Genomic DNA, 19,638 nt, shown 5'->3' with positions numbered 1-19,638 from the left:
TTTCATGGTTCCGCGCAGCCATCCATTTGCCACCAATGCTGCCCAAGGTCTTTGTATCAAAGTTCCTTTCCTTTCTGTAAAATTGAAATTTGGAGCACCCCTGCTTATCCCCAAGCCAAGACAGAACATGAACTTTGGTCTGAAATCCTCCTTTGGGGTGATAAGACGTACCTTACAGTGTGCTCTAAGAACTGGTGACTTTGAGAGGGAGCTGCAGGTAATGTTCATGATTTTCATCGATCTGCTCCTGATCCCCACCCCCACAACCTTTCTTGAGCGAGAGATAATTACAGCGCTGAAAGATACTTCAGCCACTCCTTCGATAGCTCAGTTGGTAGAGCGGAGGACTGTAGCATAAAGTCAGACATCCTTAGGTCGCTGGTTCAAATCCGGCTCGAAGGATTTTTTGCTTCGATTTCCATATCTTTCACTTTTATTCAAACAATACCTTCCATTGATTATGATCGAGACTTTGCAGTCCCTGGGTTTCAGGGATTCCTTGCATCCATCAAACAGCTCGAGTGCAAAAGTGGGGATGTAGCTCAGTGGTAGAGCGCATGCTTTGCATGTATGAGGTCCCGGGTTCAATCCCCGGCATCTCCAGGAGCCTCTGTTCCTTATCTTGGCTTTTTTCCAGAAGGCTAGCCTGCCATCATGCAGAAAGAAGAAGTTTGTCATGCAGTTGGGGTGAGAGCCCCACTTAAATAGTCAGACATTTGCTTTGGAAAAATCTTTGAACTAGGCATAGTTTGCGCATTTCAAGAAAATCGGAGAATTTTGCATTCCAAAAGAAGGAAATAAATGCCCTCTCTGAGGATCGAACTCAGGACCTTCAGATTATGAGACTGACGCGCTGCCTACTGCGCTAAGAAGGCTGTATATAGGCATCTGTACATAAGACCATGAAGATCATCCAGGTACAAGGCTGAAGGATTTTCCTGACTGACATTGTATACTGCAGAGTCGAATGGGGTGATGTGGCCGTCGGTTCAATGCAGGGTTTCCAATCATACAGTCAAACCTTGCAGAAGTGGGGATGTAGCTCAGTGGTAGAGCGCATGCTTTGCATGTATGAGGCCCCGGGTTCAATCCCCGGCATCTCCAGACTTTTGCCATGCTTACCTTGGATTTTGGGCCGAAAGCTAGGCTGGCATCATGATGAAGGAAGAGATATGTCCTCCAACCGGGATGAGGACCCCGCTTAATCTGTCAGACGTTTGCCTTGAAAAATCCCATGAAATGGGGCTATCTCATTTTTGATGATTATAGATCAAAAGAATCCTACTTGTTGAAGACATCAAAGTGATGATTCATCTTGACAACCATAATGCTTTGATGATAGAAATCTGTCGCATCTCTCTTGATCATTGGTAAGGGTTCTTCTTCTAAACCAGAGACTCTTTACAGTAGCTTTTAGAAAAACGGAATATTTTGTTTATCTCAATCACCTTCAATCTACAGATTTTTCCGTTCTCTTTCCTTTTGAAAATGCATCCAAAATGCACGTTCTTGATGCTGGGTGCGTAGTAATGACTCCCATAACTTTCTGTCATTTCTTTCATGGTTCCGCGCAGCCATCCATTTGCCACCAATGCTGCCCAAGGTCTTTGTATCAAAGTTCCTTTCCTTTCTGTAAAATTGAAATTTGGAGCACCCCTGCTTATCCCCAAGCCAAGACAGAACATGAACATTGGTCTGAAATCCTCCTTTGGGGTGATAAGACGTACCTTACAGTGTGCTCTAAGAACTGGTGACTTTGAGAGGGAGCTGCAGGTAATGTTCATGATTTTCATCGATCTGCTCCTGATCCCCACCCCCACAACCTTTCTTGAGCGAGAGATAATTACAGCGCTGAAAGATACTTCAGCCACTCCTTCGATAGCTCAGTTGGTAGAGCGGAGGACTGTAGCATAAAGTCAGACATCCTTAGGTCGCTGGTTCAAATCCGGCTCGAAGGATTTTTTGCTTCGATTTCCATATCTTTCACTTTTATTCAAACAATACCTTCCATTGATTATGATCGAGACTTTGCAGTCCCTGGGTTTCAGGGATTCCTTGCATCCATCAAACAGCTCGAGTGCAAAAGTGGGGATGTAGCTCAGTGGTAGAGCGCATGCTTCGCATGTATGAGGTCCCGGGTTCAATCCCCGGCATCTCCAGGAGCCTCTGTTCCTTATCTTGGCTTTTTTCCAGAAGGCTAGCCTGCCATCATGCAGAAAGAAGAAGTTTGTCATGCAGTTGGGGTGAGAGCCCCACTTAAATAGTCAGACATTTGCTTTGGAAAAATCTTTGAACTAGGCATAGTTTGCGCATTTCAAGAAAATCGGAGAATTTTGCATTCCAAAAGAAGGAAATAAATGCCCTCTCTGAGGATCGAACTCAGGACCTTCAGATTATGAGACTGACGCGCTGCCTACTGTGCTAAGAAGGCTGTATATAGGCATCTGTACATAAGACCATGAAGATCATCCAGGTACAAGGCTGAAGGATTTTCCTGACTGACATTGTATACTGCAGAGTCGAATGGGGTGATGTGGCCGTCGGTTCAATGCAGGGTTTCCAATCATACAGTCAAACCTTGCAGAAGTGGGGATGTAGCTCAGTGGTAGAGCGCATGCTTTGCATGTATGAGGCCCCGGGTTCAATCCCCGGCATCTCCAGACTTTTGCCATGCTTACCTTGGATTTTGGGCCGAAAGCTAGGCTGGCATCATGATGAAGGAAGAGATATGTCCTCCAACCGGGATGAGGACCCCGCTTAATCTGTCAGACGTTTGCCTTGAAAAATCCCATGAAATGGGGCTATCTCATTTTTGATGATTATAGATCAAAAGAATCCTACTTGTTGAAGACATCAAAGTGATGATTCATCTTGACAACCATAATGCTTTGATGATAGAAATCTGTCGCATCTCTCTTGATCATTGGTAAGGGTTCTTCTTCTAAACCAGAGACTCTTTACAGTAGCTTTTAGAAAAACGGAATATTTTGTTTATCTCAATCACCTTCAATCTACAGATTTTTCCGTTCTCTTTCCTTTTGAAAATGCATCCAAAATGCACGTTCTTGATGCTGGGTGCGTAGTAATGACTCCCATAACTTTCTGTCATTTCTTTCATGGTTCCGCGCAGCCATCCATTTGCCACCAATGCTGCCCAAGGTCTTTGTATCAAAGTTCCTTTCCTTTCTGTAAAATTGAAATTTGGAGCACCCCTGCTTATCCCCAAGCCAAGACAGAACATGAACTTTGGTCTGAAATCCTCCTTTGGGGTGATAAGACGTACCTTACAGTGTGCTCTAAGAACTGGTGACTTTGAGAGGGAGCTGCAGGTAATGTTCATGATTTTCATCGATCTGCTCCTGATCCCCACCCCCACAACCTTTCTTGAGCGAGAGATAATTACAGCGCTGAAAGATACTTCAGCCACTCCTTCGATAGCTCAGTTGGTAGAGCGGAGGACTGTAGCATAAAGTCAGACATCCTTAGGTCGCTGGTTCAAATCCGGCTCGAAGGATTTTTTGCTTCGATTTCCATATATTTCACTTTTATTCAAACAATACCTTCCATTGATTATGATCGAGACTTTGCAGTCCCTGGGTTTCAGGGATTCCTTGCATCCATCAAACAGCTCGAGGGCAAAAGTGGGGATGTAGCTCAGTGGTAGAGCGCATGCTTCGCATGTATGAGGTCCCGGGTTCAATCCCCGGCATCTCCAGGAGCCTCTGTTCCTTATCTTGGCTTTTTTCCAGAAGGCTAGCCTGCCATCATGCAGAAAGAAGAAGTTTGTCATGCAGTTGGGGTGAGAGCCCCACTTAAATAGTCAGACATTTGCTTTGGAAAAATCTTTGAACTAGGCATAGTTTGCGCATTTCAAGAAAATCGGAGAATTTTGCATTCCAAAAGAAGGAAATAAATGCCCTCTCTGAGGATCGAACTCAGGACCTTCAGATTATGAGACTGACGCGCTGCCTACTGCGCTAAGAAGGCTGTATATAGGCATCTGTACATAAGACCATGAAGATCATCCAGGTACAAGGCTGAAGGATTTTCCTGACTGACATTGTATACTGCAGAGTCGAATGGGGTGATGTGGCCGTCGGTTCAATGCAGGGTTTCCAATCATACAGTCAAACCTTGCAGAAGTGGGGATGTAGCTCAGTGGTAGAGCGCATGCTTTGCATGTATGAGGCCCCGGGTTCAATCCCCGGCATCTCCAGACTTTTGCCATGCTTACCTTGGATTTTGGGCCGAAAGCTAGGCTGGCATCATGATGAAGGAAGAGATATGTCCTCCAACCGGGATGAGGACCCCGCTTAATCTGTCAGACGTTTGCCTTGAAAAATCCCTTGAAATGGGGCTATCTCATTTTTGATGATTATAGATCAAAAGAATCCTACTTGTTGAAGACATCAAAGTGATGATTCATCTTGACAACCATAATGCTTTGATGATAGAAATCTGTCGCATCTCTCTTGATCATTGGTAAGGGTTCTTCTTCTAAACCAGAGACTCTTTACAGTAGCTTTTAGAAAAACGGAATATTTTGTTTATCTCAATCACCTTCAATCTACAGATTTTTCCGTTCTCTTTCCTTTTGAAAATGCATCCAAAATGCACGTTCTTGATGCTGGGTGCGTAGTAATGACTCCCATAACTTTCTGTCATTTCTTTCATGGTTCCGCGCAGCCATCCATTTGCCACCAATGCTGCCCAAGGTCTTTGTATCAAAGTTCCTTTCCTTTCTGTAAAATTGAAATTTGGAGCACCCCTGCTTATCCCCAAGCCAAGACAGAACATGAACTTTGGTCTGAAATCCTCCTTTGGGGTGATAAGACGTACCTTACAGTGTGCTCTAAGAACTGGTGACTTTGAGAGGGAGCTGCAGGTAATGTTCATGATTTTCATCGATCTGCTCCTGATCCCCACCCCCACAACCTTTCTTGAGCGAGAGATAATTACAGCGCTGAAAGATACTTCAGCCACTCCTTCGATAGCTCAGTTGGTAGAGCGGAGGACTGTAGCATAAAGTCAGACATCCTTAGGTCGCTGGTTCAAATCCGGCTCGAAGGATTTTTTGCTTCGATTTCCATATATTTCACTTTTATTCAAACAATACCTTCCATTGATTATGATCGAGACTTTGCAGTCCCTGGGTTTCAGGGATTCCTTGCATCCATCAAACAGCTCGAGGGCAAAAGTGGGGATGTAGCTCAGTGGTAGAGCGCATGCTTCGCATGTATGAGGTCCCGGGTTCAATCCCCGGCATCTCCAGGAGCCTCTGTTCCTTATCTTGGCTTTTTTCCAGAAGGCTAGCCTGCCATCATGCAGAAAGAAGAAGTTTGTCATGCAGTTGGGGTGAGAGCCCCACTTAAATAGTCAGACATTTGCTTTGGAAAAATCTTTGAACTAGGCATAGTTTGCGCATTTCAAGAAAATCGGAGAATTTTGCATTCCAAAAGAAGGAAATAAATGCCCTCTCTGAGGATCGAACTCAGGACCTTCAGATTATGAGACTGACGCGCTGCCTACTGCGCTAAGAAGGCTGTATATAGGCATCTGTACATAAGACCATGAAGATCATCCAGGTACAAGGCTGAAGGATTTTCCTGACTGACATTGTATACTGCAGAGTCGAATGGGGTGATGTGGCCGTCGGTTCAATGCAGGGTTTCCAATCATACAGTCAAACCTTGCAGAAGTGGGGATGTAGCTCAGTGGTAGAGCGCATGCTTTGCATGTATGAGGCCCCGGGTTCAATCCCCGGCATCTCCAGACTTTTGCCATGCTTACCTTGGATTTTGGGCCGAAAGCTAGGCTGGCATCATGATGAAGGAAGAGATATGTCCTCCAACCGGGATGAGGACCCCGCTTAATCTGTCAGACGTTTGCCTTGAAAAATCCCTTGAAATGGGGCTATCTCATTTTTGATGATTATAGATCAAAAGAATCCTACTTGTTGAAGACATCAAAGTGATGATTCATCTTGACAACCATAATGCTTTGATGATAGAAATCTGTCGCATCTCTCTTGATCATTGGTAAGGGTTCTTCTTCTAAACCAGAGACTCTTTACAGTAGCTTTTAGAAAAACGGAATATTTTGTTTATCTCAATCACCTTCAATCTACAGATTTTTCCGTTCTCTTTCCTTTTGAAAATGCATCCAAAATGCACGTTCTTGATGCTGGGTGCGTAGTAATGACTCCCATAACTTTCTGTCATTTCTTTCATGGTTCCGCGCAGCCATCCATTTGCCACCAATGCTGCCCAAGGTCTTTGTATCAAAGTTCCTTTCCTTTCTGTAAAATTGAAATTTGGAGCACCCCTGCTTATCCCCAAGCCAAGACAGAACATGAACTTTGGTCTGAAATCCTCCTTTGGGGTGATAAGACGTACCTTACAGTGTGCTCTAAGAACTGGTGACTTTGAGAGGGAGCTGCAGGTAATGTTCATGATTTTCATCGATCTGCTCCTGATCCCCACCCCCACAACCTTTCTTGAGCGAGAGATAATTACAGCGCTGAAAGATACTTCAGCCACTCCTTCGATAGCTCAGTTGGTAGAGTGGAGGACTGTAGCATAAAGTCAGACATCCTTAGGTCGCTGGTTCAAATCCGGCTCGAAGGATTTTTTGCTTCGATTTCCATATCTTTCACTTTTATTCAAACAATACCTTCCATTGATTATGATCGAGACTTTGCAGTCCCTGGGTTTCAGGGATTCCTTGCATCCATCAAACAGCTCGAGTGCAAAAGTGGGGATGTAGCTCAGTGGTAGAGCGCATGCTTCGCATGTATGAGGTCCCGGGTTCAATCCCCGGCATCTCCAGGAGCCTCTGTTCCTTATCTTGGCTTTTTTCCAGAAGGCTAGCCTGCCATCATGCAGAAAGAAGAAGTTTGTCATGCAGTTGGGGTGAGAGCCCCACTTAAATAGTCAGACATTTGCTTTGGAAAAATCTTTGAACTAGGCATAGTTGGCGCATTTCAAGAAAATCGGAGAATTTTGCATTCCAAAAGAAGGAAATAAATGCCCTCTCTGAGGATCGAACTCAGGACCTTCAGATTATGAGACTGACGCGCTGCCTACTGCGCTAAGAAGGCTGTATATAGGCATCTGTACATAAGACCATGAAGATCATCCAGGTACAAGGCTGAAGGATTTTCCTGACTGACATTGTATACTGCAGAGTCGAATGGGGTGATGTGGCCGTCGGTTCAATGCAGGGTTTCCAATCATACAGTCAAACCCTGCAGAAGTGGGGATGTAGCTCAGTGGTAGAGCGCATGCTTTGCATGTATGAGGCCCCGGGTTCAATCCCCGGCATCTCCAGACTTTTGCCATGCTTACCTTGGATTTTGGGCCGAAAGCTAGGCTGGCATCATGATGAAGGAAGAGATATGTCCTCCAACCGGGATGAGGACCCCGCTTAATCTGTCAGACGTTTGCCTTGAAAAATCCCATGAAGTGGGGCTATCTCATTTTTGATGATTATAGATCAAAAGAATCCTACTTGTTGAAGACATCAAAGTGATGATTCATCTTGACAACCATAATGCTTTGATGATAGAAATCTGTCGCATCTCTCTTGATCATTGGTAAGGGTTCTTCTTCTAAACCAGAGACTCTTTACAGTAGCTTTTAGAAAAACGGAATATTTTGTTTATCTCAATCACCTTCAATCTACAGATTTTTCCGTTCTCTTTCCTTTTGAAAATGCATCCAAAATGCACGTTCTTGATGCTGGGTGCGTAGTAATGACTCCCATAACTTTCTGTCATTTCTTTCATGGTTCCGCGCAGCCATCCATTTGCCACCAATGCTGCCCAAGGTCTTTGTATCAAAGTTCCTTTCCTTTCTGTAAAATTGAAATTTGGAGCACCCCTGCTTATCCCCAAGCCAAGACAGAACATGAACTTTGGTCTGAAATCCTCCTTTGGGGTGATAAGACGTACCTTACAGTGTGCTCTAAGAACTGGTGACTTTGAGAGGGAGCTGCAGGTAATGTTCATGATTTTCATCGATCTGCTCCTGATCCCCACCCCCACAACCTTTCTTGAGCGAGAGATAATTACAGCGCTGAAAGATACTTCAGCCACTCCTTCGATAGCTCAGTTGGTAGAGCGGAGGACTGTAGCATAAAGTCAGACATCCTTAGGTCGCTGGTTCAAATCCGGCTCGAAGGATTTTTTGCTTCGATTTCCATATCTTTCACTTTTATTCAAACAATACCTTCCATTGATTATGATCGAGACTTTGCAGTCCCTGGGTTTCAGGGATTCCTTGCATCCATCAAACAGCTCGAGTGCAAAAGTGGGGATGTAGCTCAGTGGTAGAGCGCATGCTTTGCATGTATGAGGTCCCGGGTTCAATCCCCGGCATCTCCAGGAGCCTCTGTTCCTTATCTTGGCTTTTTTCCAGAAGGCTAGCCTGCCATCATGCAGAAAGAAGAAGTTTGTCATGCAGTTGGGGTGAGAGCCCCACTTAAATAGTCAGACATTTGCTTTGGAAAAATCTTTGAACTAGGCATAGTTTGCGCATTTCAAGAAAATCGGAGAATTTTGCATTCCAAAAGAAGGAAATAAATGCCCTCTCTGAGGATCGAACTCAGGACCTTCAGATTATGAGACTGACGCGCTGCCTACTGCGCTAAGAAGGCTGTATATAGGCATCTGTACATAAGACCATGAAGATCATCCAGGTACAAGGCTGAAGGATTTTCCTGACTGACATTGTATACTGCAGAGTCGAATGGGGTGATGTGGCCGTCGGTTCAATGCAGGGTTTCCAATCATACAGTCAAACCTTGCAGAAGTGGGGATGTAGCTCAGTGGTAGAGCGCATGCTTTGCATGTATGAGGCCCCGGGTTCAATCCCCGGCATCTCCAGACTTTTGCCATGCTTACCTTGGATTTTGGGCCGAAAGCTAGGCTGGCATCATGATGAAGGAAGAGATATGTCCTCCAACCGGGATGAGGACCCCGCTTAATCTGTCAGACGTTTGCCTTGAAAAATCCCATGAAATGGGGCTATCTCATTTTTGATGATTATAGATCAAAAGAATCCTACTTGTTGAAGACATCAAAGTGATGATTCATCTTGACAACCATAATGCTTTGATGATAGAAATCTGTCGCATCTCTCTTGATCATTGGTAAGGGTTCTTCTTCTAAACCAGAGACTCTTTACAGTAGCTTTTAGAAAAACGGAATATTTTGTTTATCTCAATCACCTTCAATCTACAGATTTTTCCGTTCTCTTTCCTTTTGAAAATGCATCCAAAATGCACGTTCTTGATGCTGGGTGCGTAGTAATGACTCCCATAACTTTCTGTCATTTCTTTCATGGTTCCGCGCAGCCATCCATTTGCCACCAATGCTGCCCAAGGTCTTTGTATCAAAGTTCCTTTCCTTTCTGTAAAATTGAAATTTGGAGCACCCCTGCTTATCCCCAAGCCAAGACAGAACATGAACATTGGTCTGAAATCCTCCTTTGGGGTGATAAGACGTACCTTACAGTGTGCTCTAAGAACTGGTGACTTTGAGAGGGAGCTGCAGGTAATGTTCATGATTTTCATCGATCTGCTCCTGATCCCCACCCCCACAACCTTTCTTGAGCGAGAGATAATTACAGCGCTGAAAGATACTTCAGCCACTCCTTCGATAGCTCAGTTGGTAGAGCGGAGGACTGTAGCATAAAGTCAGACATCCTTAGGTCGCTGGTTCAAATCCGGCTCGAAGGATTTTTTGCTTCGATTTCCATATCTTTCACTTTTATTCAAACAATACCTTCCATTGATTATGATCGAGACTTTGCAGTCCCTGGGTTTCAGGGATTCCTTGCATCCATCAAACAGCTCGAGTGCAAAAGTGGGGATGTAGCTCAGTGGTAGAGCGCATGCTTCGCATGTATGAGGTCCCGGGTTCAATCCCCGGCATCTCCAGGAGCCTCTGTTCCTTATCTTGGCTTTTTTCCAGAAGGCTAGCCTGCCATCATGCAGAAAGAAGAAGTTTGTCATGCAGTTGGGGTGAGAGCCCCACTTAAATAGTCAGACATTTGCTTTGGAAAAATCTTTGAACTAGGCATAGTTTGCGCATTTCAAGAAAATCGGAGAATTTTGCATTCCAAAAGAAGGAAATAAATGCCCTCTCTGAGGATCGAACTCAGGACCTTCAGATTATGAGACTGACGCGCTGCCTACTGTGCTAAGAAGGCTGTATATAGGCATCTGTACATAAGACCATGAAGATCATCCAGGTACAAGGCTGAAGGATTTTCCTGACTGACATTGTATACTGCAGAGTCGAATGGGGTGATGTGGCCGTCGGTTCAATGCAGGGTTTCCAATCATACAGTCAAACCTTGCAGAAGTGGGGATGTAGCTCAGTGGTAGAGCGCATGCTTTGCATGTATGAGGCCCCGGGTTCAATCCCCGGCATCTCCAGACTTTTGCCATGCTTACCTTGGATTTTGGGCCGAAAGCTAGGCTGGCATCATGATGAAGGAAGAGATATGTCCTCCAACCGGGATGAGGACCCCGCTTAATCTGTCAGACGTTTGCCTTGAAAAATCCCATGAAATGGGGCTATCTCATTTTTGATGATTATAGATCAAAAGAATCCTACTTGTTGAAGACATCAAAGTGATGATTCATCTTGACAACCATAATGCTTTGATGATAGAAATCTGTCGCATCTCTCTTGATCATTGGTAAGGGTTCTTCTTCTAAACCAGAGACTCTTTACAGTAGCTTTTAGAAAAACGGAATATTTTGTTTATCTCAATCACCTTCAATCTACAGATTTTTCCGTTCTCTTTCCTTTTGAAAATGCATCCAAAATGCACGTTCTTGATGCTGGGTGCGTAGTAATGACTCCCATAACTTTCTGTCATTTCTTTCATGGTTCCGCGCAGCCATCCATTTGCCACCAATGCTGCCCAAGGTCTTTGTATCAAAGTTCCTTTCCTTTCTGTAAAATTGAAATTTGGAGCACCCCTGCTTATCCCCAAGCCAAGACAGAACATGAACTTTGGTCTGAAATCCTCCTTTGGGGTGATAAGACGTACCTTACAGTGTGCTCTAAGAACTGGTGACTTTGAGAGGGAGCTGCAGGTAATGTTCATGATTTTCATCGATCTGCTCCTGATCCCCACCCCCACAACCTTTCTTGAGCGAGAGATAATTACAGCGCTGAAAGATACTTCAGCCACTCCTTCGATAGCTCAGTTGGTAGAGCGGAGGACTGTAGCATAAAGTCAGACATCCTTAGGTCGCTGGTTCAAATCCGGCTCGAAGGATTTTTTGCTTCGATTTCCATATATTTCACTTTTATTCAAACAATACCTTCCATTGATTATGATCGAGACTTTGCAGTCCCTGGGTTTCAGGGATTCCTTGCATCCATCAAACAGCTCGAGGGCAAAAGTGGGGATGTAGCTCAGTGGTAGAGCGCATGCTTCGCATGTATGAGGTCCCGGGTTCAATCCCCGGCATCTCCAGGAGCCTCTGTTCCTTATCTTGGCTTTTTTCCAGAAGGCTAGCCTGCCATCATGCAGAAAGAAGAAGTTTGTCATGCAGTTGGGGTGAGAGCCCCACTTAAATAGTCAGACATTTGCTTTGGAAAAATCTTTGAACTAGGCATAGTTTGCGCATTTCAAGAAAATCGGAGAATTTTGCATTCCAAAAGAAGGAAATAAATGCCCTCTCTGAGGATCGAACTCAGGACCTTCAGATTATGAGACTGACGCGCTGCCTACTGCGCTAAGAAGGCTGTATATAGGCATCTGTACATAAGACCATGAAGATCATCCAGGTACAAGGCTGAAGGATTTTCCTGACTGACATTGTATACTGCAGAGTCGAATGGGGTGATGTGGCCGTCGGTTCAATGCAGGGTTTCCAATCATACAGTCAAACCTTGCAGAAGTGGGGATGTAGCTCAGTGGTAGAGCGCATGCTTTGCATGTATGAGGCCCCGGGTTCAATCCCCGGCATCTCCAGACTTTTGCCATGCTTACCTTGGATTTTGGGCCGAAAGCTAGGCTGGCATCATGATGAAGGAAGAGATATGTCCTCCAACCGGGATGAGGACCCCGCTTAATCTGTCAGACGTTTGCCTTGAAAAATCCCTTGAAATGGGGCTATCTCATTTTTGATGATTATAGATCAAAAGAATCCTACTTGTTGAAGACATCAAAGTGATGATTCATCTTGACAACCATAATGCTTTGATGATAGAAATCTGTCGCATCTCTCTTGATCATTGGTAAGGGTTCTTCTTCTAAACCAGAGACTCTTTACAGTAGCTTTTAGAAAAACGGAATATTTTGTTTATCTCAATCACCTTCAATCTACAGATTTTTCCGTTCTCTTTCCTTTTGAAAATGCATCCAAAATGCACGTTCTTGATGCTGGGTGCGTAGTAATGACTCCCATAACTTTCTGTCATTTCTTTCATGGTTCCGCGCAGCCATCCATTTGCCACCAATGCTGCCCAAGGTCTTTGTATCAAAGTTCCTTTCCTTTCTGTAAAATTGAAATTTGGAGCACCCCTGCTTATCCCCAAGCCAAGACAGAACATGAACTTTGGTCTGAAATCCTCCTTTGGGGTGATAAGACGTACCTTACAGTGTGCTCTAAGAACTGGTGACTTTGAGAGGGAGCTGCAGGTAATGTTCATGATTTTCATCGATCTGCTCCTGATCCCCACCCCCACAACCTTTCTTGAGCGAGAGATAATTACAGCGCTGAAAGATACTTCAGCCACTCCTTCGATAGCTCAGTTGGTAGAGTGGAGGACTGTAGCATAAAGTCAGACATCCTTAGGTCGCTGGTTCAAATCCGGCTCGAAGGATTTTTTGCTTCGATTTCCATATCTTTCACTTTTATTCAAACAATACCTTCCATTGATTATGATCGAGACTTTGCAGTCCCTGGGTTTCAGGGATTCCTTGCATCCATCAAACAGCTCGAGTGCAAAAGTGGGGATGTAGCTCAGTGGTAGAGCGCATGCTTCGCATGTATGAGGTCCCGGGTTCAATCCCCGGCATCTCCAGGAGCCTCTGTTCCTTATCTTGGCTTTTTTCCAGAAGGCTAGCCTGCCATCATGCAGAAAGAAGAAGTTTGTCATGCAGTTGGGGTGAGAGCCCCACTTAAATAGTCAGACATTTGCTTTGGAAAAATCTTTGAACTAGGCATAGTTGGCGCATTTCAAGAAAATCGGAGAATTTTGCATTCCAAAAGAAGGAAATAAATGCCCTCTCTGAGGATCGAACTCAGGACCTTCAGATTATGAGACTGACGCGCTGCCTACTGCGCTAAGAAGGCTGTATATAGGCATCTGTACATAAGACCATGAAGATCATCCAGGTACAAGGCTGAAGGATTTTCCTGACTGACATTGTATACTGCAGAGTCGAATGGGGTGATGTGGCCGTCGGTTCAATGCAGGGTTTCCAATCATACAGTCAAACCCTGCAGAAGTGGGGATGTAGCTCAGTGGTAGAGCGCATGCTTTGCATGTATGAGGCCCCGGGTTCAATCCCCGGCATCTCCAGACTTTTGCCATGCTTACCTTGGATTTTGGGCCGAAAGCTAGGCTGGCATCATGATGAAGGAAGAGATATGTCCTCCAACCGGGATGAGGACCCCGCTTAATCTGTCAGACGTTTGCCTTGAAAAATCCCATGAAGTGGGGCTATCTCATTTTTGATGATTATAGATCAAAAGAATCCTACTTGTTGAAGACATCAAAGTGATGATTCATCTTGACAACCATAATGCTTTGATGATAGAAATCTGTCGCATCTCTCTTGATCATTGGTAAGGGTTCTTCTTCTAAACCAGAGACTCTTTACAGTAGCTTTTAGAAAAACGGAATATTTTGTTTATCTCAATCACCTTCAATCTACAGATTTTTCCGTTCTCTTTCCTTTTGAAAATGCATCCAAAATGCACGTTCTTGATGCTGGGTGCGTAGTAATGACTCCCATAACTTTCTGTCATTTCTTTCATGGTTCCGCGCAGCCATCCATTTGCCACCAATGCTGCCCAAGGTCTTTGTATCAAAGTTCCTTTCCTTTCTGTAAAATTGAAATTTGGAGCACCCCTGCTTATCCCCAAGCCAAGACAGAACATGAACTTTGGTCTGAAATCCTCCTTTGGGGTGATAAGACGTACCTTACAGTGTGCTCTAAGAACTGGTGACTTTGAGAGGGAGCTGCAGGTAATGTTCATGATTTTCATCGATCTGCTCCTGATCCCCACCCCCACAACCTTTCTTGAGCGAGAGATAATTACAGCGCTGAAAGATACTTCAGCCACTCCTTCGATAGCTCAGTTGGTAGAGCGGAGGACTGTAGCATAAAGTCAGACATCCTTAGGTCGCTGGTTCAAATCCGGCTCGAAGGATTTTTTGCTTCGATTTCCATATCTTTCACTTTTATTCAAACAATACCTTCCATTGATTATGATCGAGACTTTGCAGTCCCTGGGTTTCAGGGATTCCTTGCATCCATCAAACAGCTCGAGTGCAAAAGTGGGGATGTAGCTCAGTGGTAGAGCGCATGCTTTGCATGTATGAGGTCCCGGGTTCAATCCCCGGCATCTCCAGGAGCCTCTGTTCCTTATCTTGGCTTTTTTCCAGAAGGCTAGCCTGCCATCATGCAGAAAGAAGAAGTTTGTCATGCAGTTGGGGTGAGAGCCCCACTTAAATAGTCAGACATTTGCTTTGGAAAAATCTTTGAACTAGGCATAGTTTGCGCATTTCAAGAAAATCGGAGAATTTTGCATTCCAAAAGAAGGAAATAAATGCCCTCTCTGAGGATCGAACTCAGGACCTTCAGATTATGAGACTGACGCGCTGCCTACTGCGCTAAGAAGGCTGTATATAGGCATCTGTACATAAGACCATGAAGATCATCCAGGTACAAGGCTGAAGGATTTTCCTGACTGACATTGTATACTGCAGAGTCGAATGGGGTGATGTGGCCGTCGGTTCAATGCAGGGTTTCCAATCATACAGTCAAACCTTGCAGAAGTGGGGATGTAGCTCAGTGGTAGAGCGCATGCTTTGCATGTATGAGGCCCCGGGTTCAATCCCCGGCATCTCCAGACTTTTGCCATGCTTACCTTGGATTTTGGGCCGAAAGCTAGGCTGGCATCATGATGAAGGAAGAGATATGTCCTCCAACCGGGATGAGGACCCCGCTTAATCTGTCAGACGTTTGCCTTGAAAAATCCCTTGAAATGGGGCTATCTCATTTTTGATGATTATAGATCAAAAGAATCCTACTTGTTGAAGACATCAAAGTGATGATTCATCTTGACAACCATAATGCTTTGATGATAGAAATCTGTCGCATCTCTCTTGATCATTGGTAAGGGTTCTTCTTCTAAACCAGAGACTCTTTACAGTAGCTTTTAGAAAAACGGAATATTTTGTTTATCTCAATCACCTTCAATCTACAGATTTTTCCGTTCTCTTTCCTTTTGAAAATGCATCCAAAATGCACGTTCTTGATGCTGGGTGCGTAGTAATGACTCCCATAACTTTCTGTCATTTCTTTCATGGTTCCGCGCAGCCATCCATTTGCCACCAATGCTGCCCAAGGTCTTTGTATCAAAGTTCCTTTCCTTTCTGTAAAATTGAAATTCGGAGCACCCCTGCTTATCCCCAAGCCAAGACAGAACATGAACATTGGTCTGAAATCCTCCTTTGGGGTGATAAGACGTACCTTACAGTGTGCTCTAAGAACTGGTGACTTTGAGAGGGAGCTGCAGGTAATGTTCATGATTTTCATCGATCTGCTCCTGATCCCCACCCCCACAACCTTTCTTGAGCGAGAGATAATTACAGCGCTGAAAGATACTTCAGCCACTCCTTCGATAGCTCAGTTGGTAGAGCGGAGGACTGTAGCATAAAGTCAGACATCCTTAGGTCGCTGGTTCAAATCCGGCTTGAAGGATTTTTTGCTTCGATTTCCATATCTTTCACTTTTATTCAAACAATACCTTCCATTGATTATGATCGAGACTTTGCAGTCCCTGGGTTTCAGGGATTCCTTGCATCCATCAAACAGCTCGAGTGCAAAAGTGGGGATGTAGCTCAGTGGTAGAGCGCATGCTTCGCATGTATGAGGTCCCGGGTTCAATCCCCGGCATCTCCAGGAGCCTCTGTTCCTTATCTTGGCTTTTTTCCAGAAGGCTAGCCTGCCATCATGCAGAAAGAAGAAGTTTGTCATGCAGTTGGGGTGAGAGCCCCACTTAAATAGTCAGACATTTGCTTTGGAAAAATCTTTGAACTAGGCATAGTTTGCGCATTTCAAGAAAATCGGAGAATTTTGCATTCCAAAAGAAGGAAATAAATGCCCTCTCTGAGGATCGAACTCAGGACCTTCAGATTATGAGACTGACGCGCTGCCTACTGTGCTAAGAAGGCTGTATATAGGCATCTGTACATAAGACCATGAAGATCATCCAGGTACAAGGCTGAAGGATTTTCCTGACTGACATTGTATACTGCAGAGTCGAATGGGGTGATGTGGCCGTCGGTTCAATGCAGGGTTTCCAATCATACAGTCAAACCTTGCAGAAGTGGGGATGTAGCTCAGTGGTAGAGCGCATGCTTTGCATGTATGAGGCCCCGGGTTCAATCCCCGGCATCTCCAGACTTTTGCCATGCTTACCTTGGATTTTGGGCCGAAAGCTAGGCTGGCATCATGATGAAGGAAGAGATATGTCCTCCAACCGGGATGAGGACCCCGCTTAATCTGTCAGACGTTTGCCTTGAAAAATCCCATGAAATGGGGCTATCTCATTTTTGATGATTATAGATCAAAAGAATCCTACTTGTTGAAGACATCAAAGTGATGATTCATCTTGACAACCATAATGCTTTGATGATAGAAATCTGTCGCATCTCTCTTGATCATTGGTAAGGGTTCTTCTTCTAAACCAGAGACTCTTTACAGTAGCTTTTAGAAAAACGGAATATTTTGTTTATCTCAATCACCTTCAATCTACAGATTTTTCCGTTCTCTTTCCTTTTGAAAATGCATCCAAAATGCACGTTCTTGATGCTGGGTGCGTAGTAATGACTCCCATAACTTTCTGTCATTTCTTTCATGGTTCCGCGCAGCCATCCATTTGCCACCAATGCTGCCCAAGGTCTTTGTATCAAAGTTCCTTTCCTTTCTGTAAAATTGAAATTTGGAGCACCCCTGCTTATCCCCAAGCCAAGACAGAACATGAACTTTGGTCTGAAATCCTCCTTTGGGGTGATAAGACGTACCTTACAGTGTGCTCTAAGAACTGGTGACTTTGAGAGGGAGCTGCAGGTAATGTTCATGATTTTCATCGATCTGCTCCTGATCCCCACCCCCACAACCTTTCTTGAGCGAGAGATAATTACAGCGCTGAAAGATACTTCAGCCACTCCTTCGATAGCTCAGTTGGTAGAGCGGAGGACTGTAGCATAAAGTCAGACATCCTTAGGTCGCTGGTTCAAATCCGGCTCGAAGGATTTTTTGCTTCGATTTCCATATATTTCACTTTTATTCAAACAATACCTTCCATTGATTATGATCGAGACTTTGCAGTCCCTGGGTTTCAGGGATTCCTTGCATCCATCAAACAGCTCGAGGGCAAAAGTGGGGATGTAGCTCAGTGGTAGAGCGCATGCTTCGCATGTATGAGGTCCCGGGTTCAATCCCCGGCATCTCCAGGAGCCTCTGTTCCTTATCTTGGCTTTTTTCCAGAAGGCTAGCCTGCCATCATGCAGAAAGAAGAAGTTTGTCATGCAGTTGGGGTGAGAGCCCCACTTAAATAGTCAGACATTTGCTTTGGAAAAATCTTTGAACTAGGCATAGTTTGCGCATTTCAAGAAAATCGGAGAATTTTGCATTCCAAAAGAAGGAAATAAATGCCCTCTCTGAGGATCGAACTCAGGACCTTCAGATTATGAGACTGACGCGCTGCCTACTGCGCTAAGAAGGCTGTATATAGGCATCTGTACATAAGACCATGAAGATCATCCAGGTACAAGGCTGAAGGATTTTCCTGACTGACATTGTATACTGCAGAGTCGAATGGGGTGATGTGGCCGTCGGTTCAATGCAGGGTTTCCAATCATACAGTCAAACCTTGCAGAAGTGGGGATGTAGCTCAGTGGTAGAGCGCATGCTTTGCATGTATGAGGCCCCGGGTTCAATCCCCGGCATCTCCAGACTTTTGCCATGCTTACCTTGGATTTTGGGCCGAAAGCTAGGCTGGCATCATGATGAAGGAAGAGATATGTCCTCCAACCGGGATGAGGACCCCGCTTAATCTGTCAGACGTTTGCCTTGAAAAATCCCTTGAAATGGGGCTATCTCATTTTTGATGATTATAGATCAAAAGAATCCTACTTGTTGAAGACATCAAAGTGATGATTCATCTTGACAACCATAATGCTTTGATGATAGAAATCTGTTGCATCTCTCTTGATCATTGGTAAGGGTTCTTCTTCTAAACCAGAGACTCTTTACAGTAGCTTTTAGAAAAACGGAATATTTTGTTTATCTCAATCACCTTCAATCTACAGATTTTTCCGTTCTCTTTCCTTTTGAAAATGCATCCAAAATGCACGTTCTTGATGCTGGGTGCGTAGTAATGACTCCCATAACTTTCTGTCATTTCTTTCATGGTTCCGCGCAGCCATCCATTTGCCACCAATGCTGCCCAAGGTCTTTGTATCAAAGTTCCTTTCCTTTCTGTAAAATTGAAATTTGGAGCACCCCTGCTTATCCCCAAGCCAAGACAGAACATGAACTTTGGTCTGAAATCCTCCTTTGGGGTGATAAGATGTACCTTACAGTGTGCTCTAAGAACTGGTGACTTTGAGAGGGAGCTGCAGGTAATGTTCATGATTTTCATCGATCTGCTCCTGATCCCCACCCCCACAACCTTTCTTGAGCGAGAGATAATTACAGCGCTGAAAGATACTTCAGCCACTCCTTCGATAGCTCAGTTGGTAGAGCGGAGGACTGTAGCATAAAGTCAGACATCCTTAGGTCGCTGGTTCAAATCCGGCTCGAAGGATTTTTTGCTTCGATTTCCATATATTTCACTTTTATTCAAACAATACCTTCCATTGATTATGATCGAGACTTTGCAGTCCCTGGGTTTCAGGGATTCCTTGCATCCATCAAACAGCTCGAGGGCAAAAGTGGGGATGTAGCTCAGTGGTAGAGCGCATGCTTCGCATGTATGAGGTCCCGGGTTCAATCCCCGGCATCTCCAGGAGCCTCTGTTCCTTATCTTGGCTTTTTTCCAGAAGGCTAGCCTGCCATCATGCAGAAAGAAGAAGTTTGTCATGCAGTTGGGGTGAGAGCCCCACTTAAATAGTCAGACATTTGCTTTGGAAAAATCTTTGAACTAGGCATAGTTTGCGCATTTCAAGAAAATCGGAGAATTTTGCATTCCAAAAGAAGGAAATAAATGCCCTCTCTGAGGATCGAACTCAGGACCTTCAGATTATGAGACTGACGCGCTGCCTACTGCGCTAAGAAGGCTGTATATAGGCATCTGTACATAAGACCATGAAGATCATCCAGGTACAAGGCTGAAGGATTTTCCTGACTGACATTGTATACTGCAGAGTCG

General features: G+C 44.6%; 35 non-coding genes across 35 annotated transcripts; all 35 read left to right on the top strand.

The window, feature by feature from the left end:
- The first annotated feature begins 316 nt into the window (after positions 1–316).
- Positions 317–402, top strand: TRNAY-GUA (transfer RNA tyrosine (anticodon GUA)). Its single transcript is given in 2 exon segments — positions 317–353; positions 367–402. It is a non-coding gene; the product is annotated as a tRNA-Tyr (tRNA).
- A 129-nt stretch (positions 403–531) lies between these two features.
- TRNAA-UGC (transfer RNA alanine (anticodon UGC)) lies at positions 532–603 on the top strand. Its single transcript has one exon. It is a non-coding gene; the product is annotated as a tRNA-Ala (tRNA).
- A 429-nt stretch (positions 604–1,032) lies between these two features.
- TRNAA-UGC (transfer RNA alanine (anticodon UGC)) lies at positions 1,033–1,104 on the top strand. Its single transcript has one exon. It is a non-coding gene; the product is annotated as a tRNA-Ala (tRNA).
- A 768-nt stretch (positions 1,105–1,872) lies between these two features.
- TRNAY-GUA (transfer RNA tyrosine (anticodon GUA)) lies at positions 1,873–1,958 on the top strand. The gene is given in 2 exon segments: positions 1,873–1,909; positions 1,923–1,958. It is a non-coding gene; the product is annotated as a tRNA-Tyr (tRNA).
- A 129-nt stretch (positions 1,959–2,087) lies between these two features.
- On the top strand, positions 2,088–2,159 carry TRNAA-CGC (transfer RNA alanine (anticodon CGC)). The gene has a single exon. It is a non-coding gene; the product is annotated as a tRNA-Ala (tRNA).
- Positions 2,160–2,588: 429 nt separating this feature from the next.
- On the top strand, positions 2,589–2,660 carry TRNAA-UGC (transfer RNA alanine (anticodon UGC)). The gene has a single exon. It is a non-coding gene; the product is annotated as a tRNA-Ala (tRNA).
- Positions 2,661–3,428: 768 nt separating this feature from the next.
- On the top strand, positions 3,429–3,514 carry TRNAY-GUA (transfer RNA tyrosine (anticodon GUA)). Its single transcript is given in 2 exon segments — positions 3,429–3,465; positions 3,479–3,514. It is a non-coding gene; the product is annotated as a tRNA-Tyr (tRNA).
- Positions 3,515–3,643: 129 nt separating this feature from the next.
- TRNAA-CGC (transfer RNA alanine (anticodon CGC)) lies at positions 3,644–3,715 on the top strand. The gene has a single exon. It is a non-coding gene; the product is annotated as a tRNA-Ala (tRNA).
- Positions 3,716–4,144: 429 nt separating this feature from the next.
- On the top strand, positions 4,145–4,216 carry TRNAA-UGC (transfer RNA alanine (anticodon UGC)). Its single transcript has one exon. It is a non-coding gene; the product is annotated as a tRNA-Ala (tRNA).
- Positions 4,217–4,984: 768 nt separating this feature from the next.
- Positions 4,985–5,070, top strand: TRNAY-GUA (transfer RNA tyrosine (anticodon GUA)). Its single transcript is given in 2 exon segments — positions 4,985–5,021; positions 5,035–5,070. It is a non-coding gene; the product is annotated as a tRNA-Tyr (tRNA).
- A 129-nt stretch (positions 5,071–5,199) lies between these two features.
- On the top strand, positions 5,200–5,271 carry TRNAA-CGC (transfer RNA alanine (anticodon CGC)). Its single transcript has one exon. It is a non-coding gene; the product is annotated as a tRNA-Ala (tRNA).
- A 429-nt stretch (positions 5,272–5,700) lies between these two features.
- On the top strand, positions 5,701–5,772 carry TRNAA-UGC (transfer RNA alanine (anticodon UGC)). Its single transcript has one exon. It is a non-coding gene; the product is annotated as a tRNA-Ala (tRNA).
- Positions 5,773–6,755: 983 nt separating this feature from the next.
- TRNAA-CGC (transfer RNA alanine (anticodon CGC)) lies at positions 6,756–6,827 on the top strand. Its single transcript has one exon. It is a non-coding gene; the product is annotated as a tRNA-Ala (tRNA).
- A 429-nt stretch (positions 6,828–7,256) lies between these two features.
- Positions 7,257–7,328, top strand: TRNAA-UGC (transfer RNA alanine (anticodon UGC)). The gene has a single exon. It is a non-coding gene; the product is annotated as a tRNA-Ala (tRNA).
- A 768-nt stretch (positions 7,329–8,096) lies between these two features.
- On the top strand, positions 8,097–8,182 carry TRNAY-GUA (transfer RNA tyrosine (anticodon GUA)). The gene is given in 2 exon segments: positions 8,097–8,133; positions 8,147–8,182. It is a non-coding gene; the product is annotated as a tRNA-Tyr (tRNA).
- Positions 8,183–8,311: 129 nt separating this feature from the next.
- TRNAA-UGC (transfer RNA alanine (anticodon UGC)) lies at positions 8,312–8,383 on the top strand. The gene has a single exon. It is a non-coding gene; the product is annotated as a tRNA-Ala (tRNA).
- Positions 8,384–8,812: 429 nt separating this feature from the next.
- Positions 8,813–8,884, top strand: TRNAA-UGC (transfer RNA alanine (anticodon UGC)). Its single transcript has one exon. It is a non-coding gene; the product is annotated as a tRNA-Ala (tRNA).
- A 768-nt stretch (positions 8,885–9,652) lies between these two features.
- TRNAY-GUA (transfer RNA tyrosine (anticodon GUA)) lies at positions 9,653–9,738 on the top strand. Its single transcript is given in 2 exon segments — positions 9,653–9,689; positions 9,703–9,738. It is a non-coding gene; the product is annotated as a tRNA-Tyr (tRNA).
- A 129-nt stretch (positions 9,739–9,867) lies between these two features.
- Positions 9,868–9,939, top strand: TRNAA-CGC (transfer RNA alanine (anticodon CGC)). The gene has a single exon. It is a non-coding gene; the product is annotated as a tRNA-Ala (tRNA).
- Positions 9,940–10,368: 429 nt separating this feature from the next.
- On the top strand, positions 10,369–10,440 carry TRNAA-UGC (transfer RNA alanine (anticodon UGC)). The gene has a single exon. It is a non-coding gene; the product is annotated as a tRNA-Ala (tRNA).
- Positions 10,441–11,208: 768 nt separating this feature from the next.
- On the top strand, positions 11,209–11,294 carry TRNAY-GUA (transfer RNA tyrosine (anticodon GUA)). The gene is given in 2 exon segments: positions 11,209–11,245; positions 11,259–11,294. It is a non-coding gene; the product is annotated as a tRNA-Tyr (tRNA).
- A 129-nt stretch (positions 11,295–11,423) lies between these two features.
- Positions 11,424–11,495, top strand: TRNAA-CGC (transfer RNA alanine (anticodon CGC)). Its single transcript has one exon. It is a non-coding gene; the product is annotated as a tRNA-Ala (tRNA).
- A 429-nt stretch (positions 11,496–11,924) lies between these two features.
- TRNAA-UGC (transfer RNA alanine (anticodon UGC)) lies at positions 11,925–11,996 on the top strand. Its single transcript has one exon. It is a non-coding gene; the product is annotated as a tRNA-Ala (tRNA).
- A 983-nt stretch (positions 11,997–12,979) lies between these two features.
- TRNAA-CGC (transfer RNA alanine (anticodon CGC)) lies at positions 12,980–13,051 on the top strand. The gene has a single exon. It is a non-coding gene; the product is annotated as a tRNA-Ala (tRNA).
- A 429-nt stretch (positions 13,052–13,480) lies between these two features.
- On the top strand, positions 13,481–13,552 carry TRNAA-UGC (transfer RNA alanine (anticodon UGC)). The gene has a single exon. It is a non-coding gene; the product is annotated as a tRNA-Ala (tRNA).
- A 768-nt stretch (positions 13,553–14,320) lies between these two features.
- Positions 14,321–14,406, top strand: TRNAY-GUA (transfer RNA tyrosine (anticodon GUA)). The gene is given in 2 exon segments: positions 14,321–14,357; positions 14,371–14,406. It is a non-coding gene; the product is annotated as a tRNA-Tyr (tRNA).
- A 129-nt stretch (positions 14,407–14,535) lies between these two features.
- TRNAA-UGC (transfer RNA alanine (anticodon UGC)) lies at positions 14,536–14,607 on the top strand. Its single transcript has one exon. It is a non-coding gene; the product is annotated as a tRNA-Ala (tRNA).
- A 429-nt stretch (positions 14,608–15,036) lies between these two features.
- TRNAA-UGC (transfer RNA alanine (anticodon UGC)) lies at positions 15,037–15,108 on the top strand. The gene has a single exon. It is a non-coding gene; the product is annotated as a tRNA-Ala (tRNA).
- A 983-nt stretch (positions 15,109–16,091) lies between these two features.
- On the top strand, positions 16,092–16,163 carry TRNAA-CGC (transfer RNA alanine (anticodon CGC)). Its single transcript has one exon. It is a non-coding gene; the product is annotated as a tRNA-Ala (tRNA).
- Positions 16,164–16,592: 429 nt separating this feature from the next.
- TRNAA-UGC (transfer RNA alanine (anticodon UGC)) lies at positions 16,593–16,664 on the top strand. Its single transcript has one exon. It is a non-coding gene; the product is annotated as a tRNA-Ala (tRNA).
- A 768-nt stretch (positions 16,665–17,432) lies between these two features.
- Positions 17,433–17,518, top strand: TRNAY-GUA (transfer RNA tyrosine (anticodon GUA)). Its single transcript is given in 2 exon segments — positions 17,433–17,469; positions 17,483–17,518. It is a non-coding gene; the product is annotated as a tRNA-Tyr (tRNA).
- A 129-nt stretch (positions 17,519–17,647) lies between these two features.
- On the top strand, positions 17,648–17,719 carry TRNAA-CGC (transfer RNA alanine (anticodon CGC)). Its single transcript has one exon. It is a non-coding gene; the product is annotated as a tRNA-Ala (tRNA).
- A 429-nt stretch (positions 17,720–18,148) lies between these two features.
- On the top strand, positions 18,149–18,220 carry TRNAA-UGC (transfer RNA alanine (anticodon UGC)). The gene has a single exon. It is a non-coding gene; the product is annotated as a tRNA-Ala (tRNA).
- A 768-nt stretch (positions 18,221–18,988) lies between these two features.
- Positions 18,989–19,074, top strand: TRNAY-GUA (transfer RNA tyrosine (anticodon GUA)). Its single transcript is given in 2 exon segments — positions 18,989–19,025; positions 19,039–19,074. It is a non-coding gene; the product is annotated as a tRNA-Tyr (tRNA).
- Positions 19,075–19,203: 129 nt separating this feature from the next.
- Positions 19,204–19,275, top strand: TRNAA-CGC (transfer RNA alanine (anticodon CGC)). Its single transcript has one exon. It is a non-coding gene; the product is annotated as a tRNA-Ala (tRNA).
- The last annotated feature ends 363 nt before the right edge of the window (positions 19,276–19,638 follow it).

The sequence above is a fragment of the Triturus cristatus genome, chromosome 4_1, assembly GCF_964204655.1.
Source record: "Triturus cristatus chromosome 4_1, aTriCri1.1, whole genome shotgun sequence".
Lineage (NCBI taxonomy): Eukaryota > Metazoa > Chordata > Amphibia > Caudata > Salamandridae > Triturus > Triturus cristatus.
Note: the sequence above shows the minus strand (reverse complement) of the source record. Positions and strands in the feature narration are given on the sequence as shown.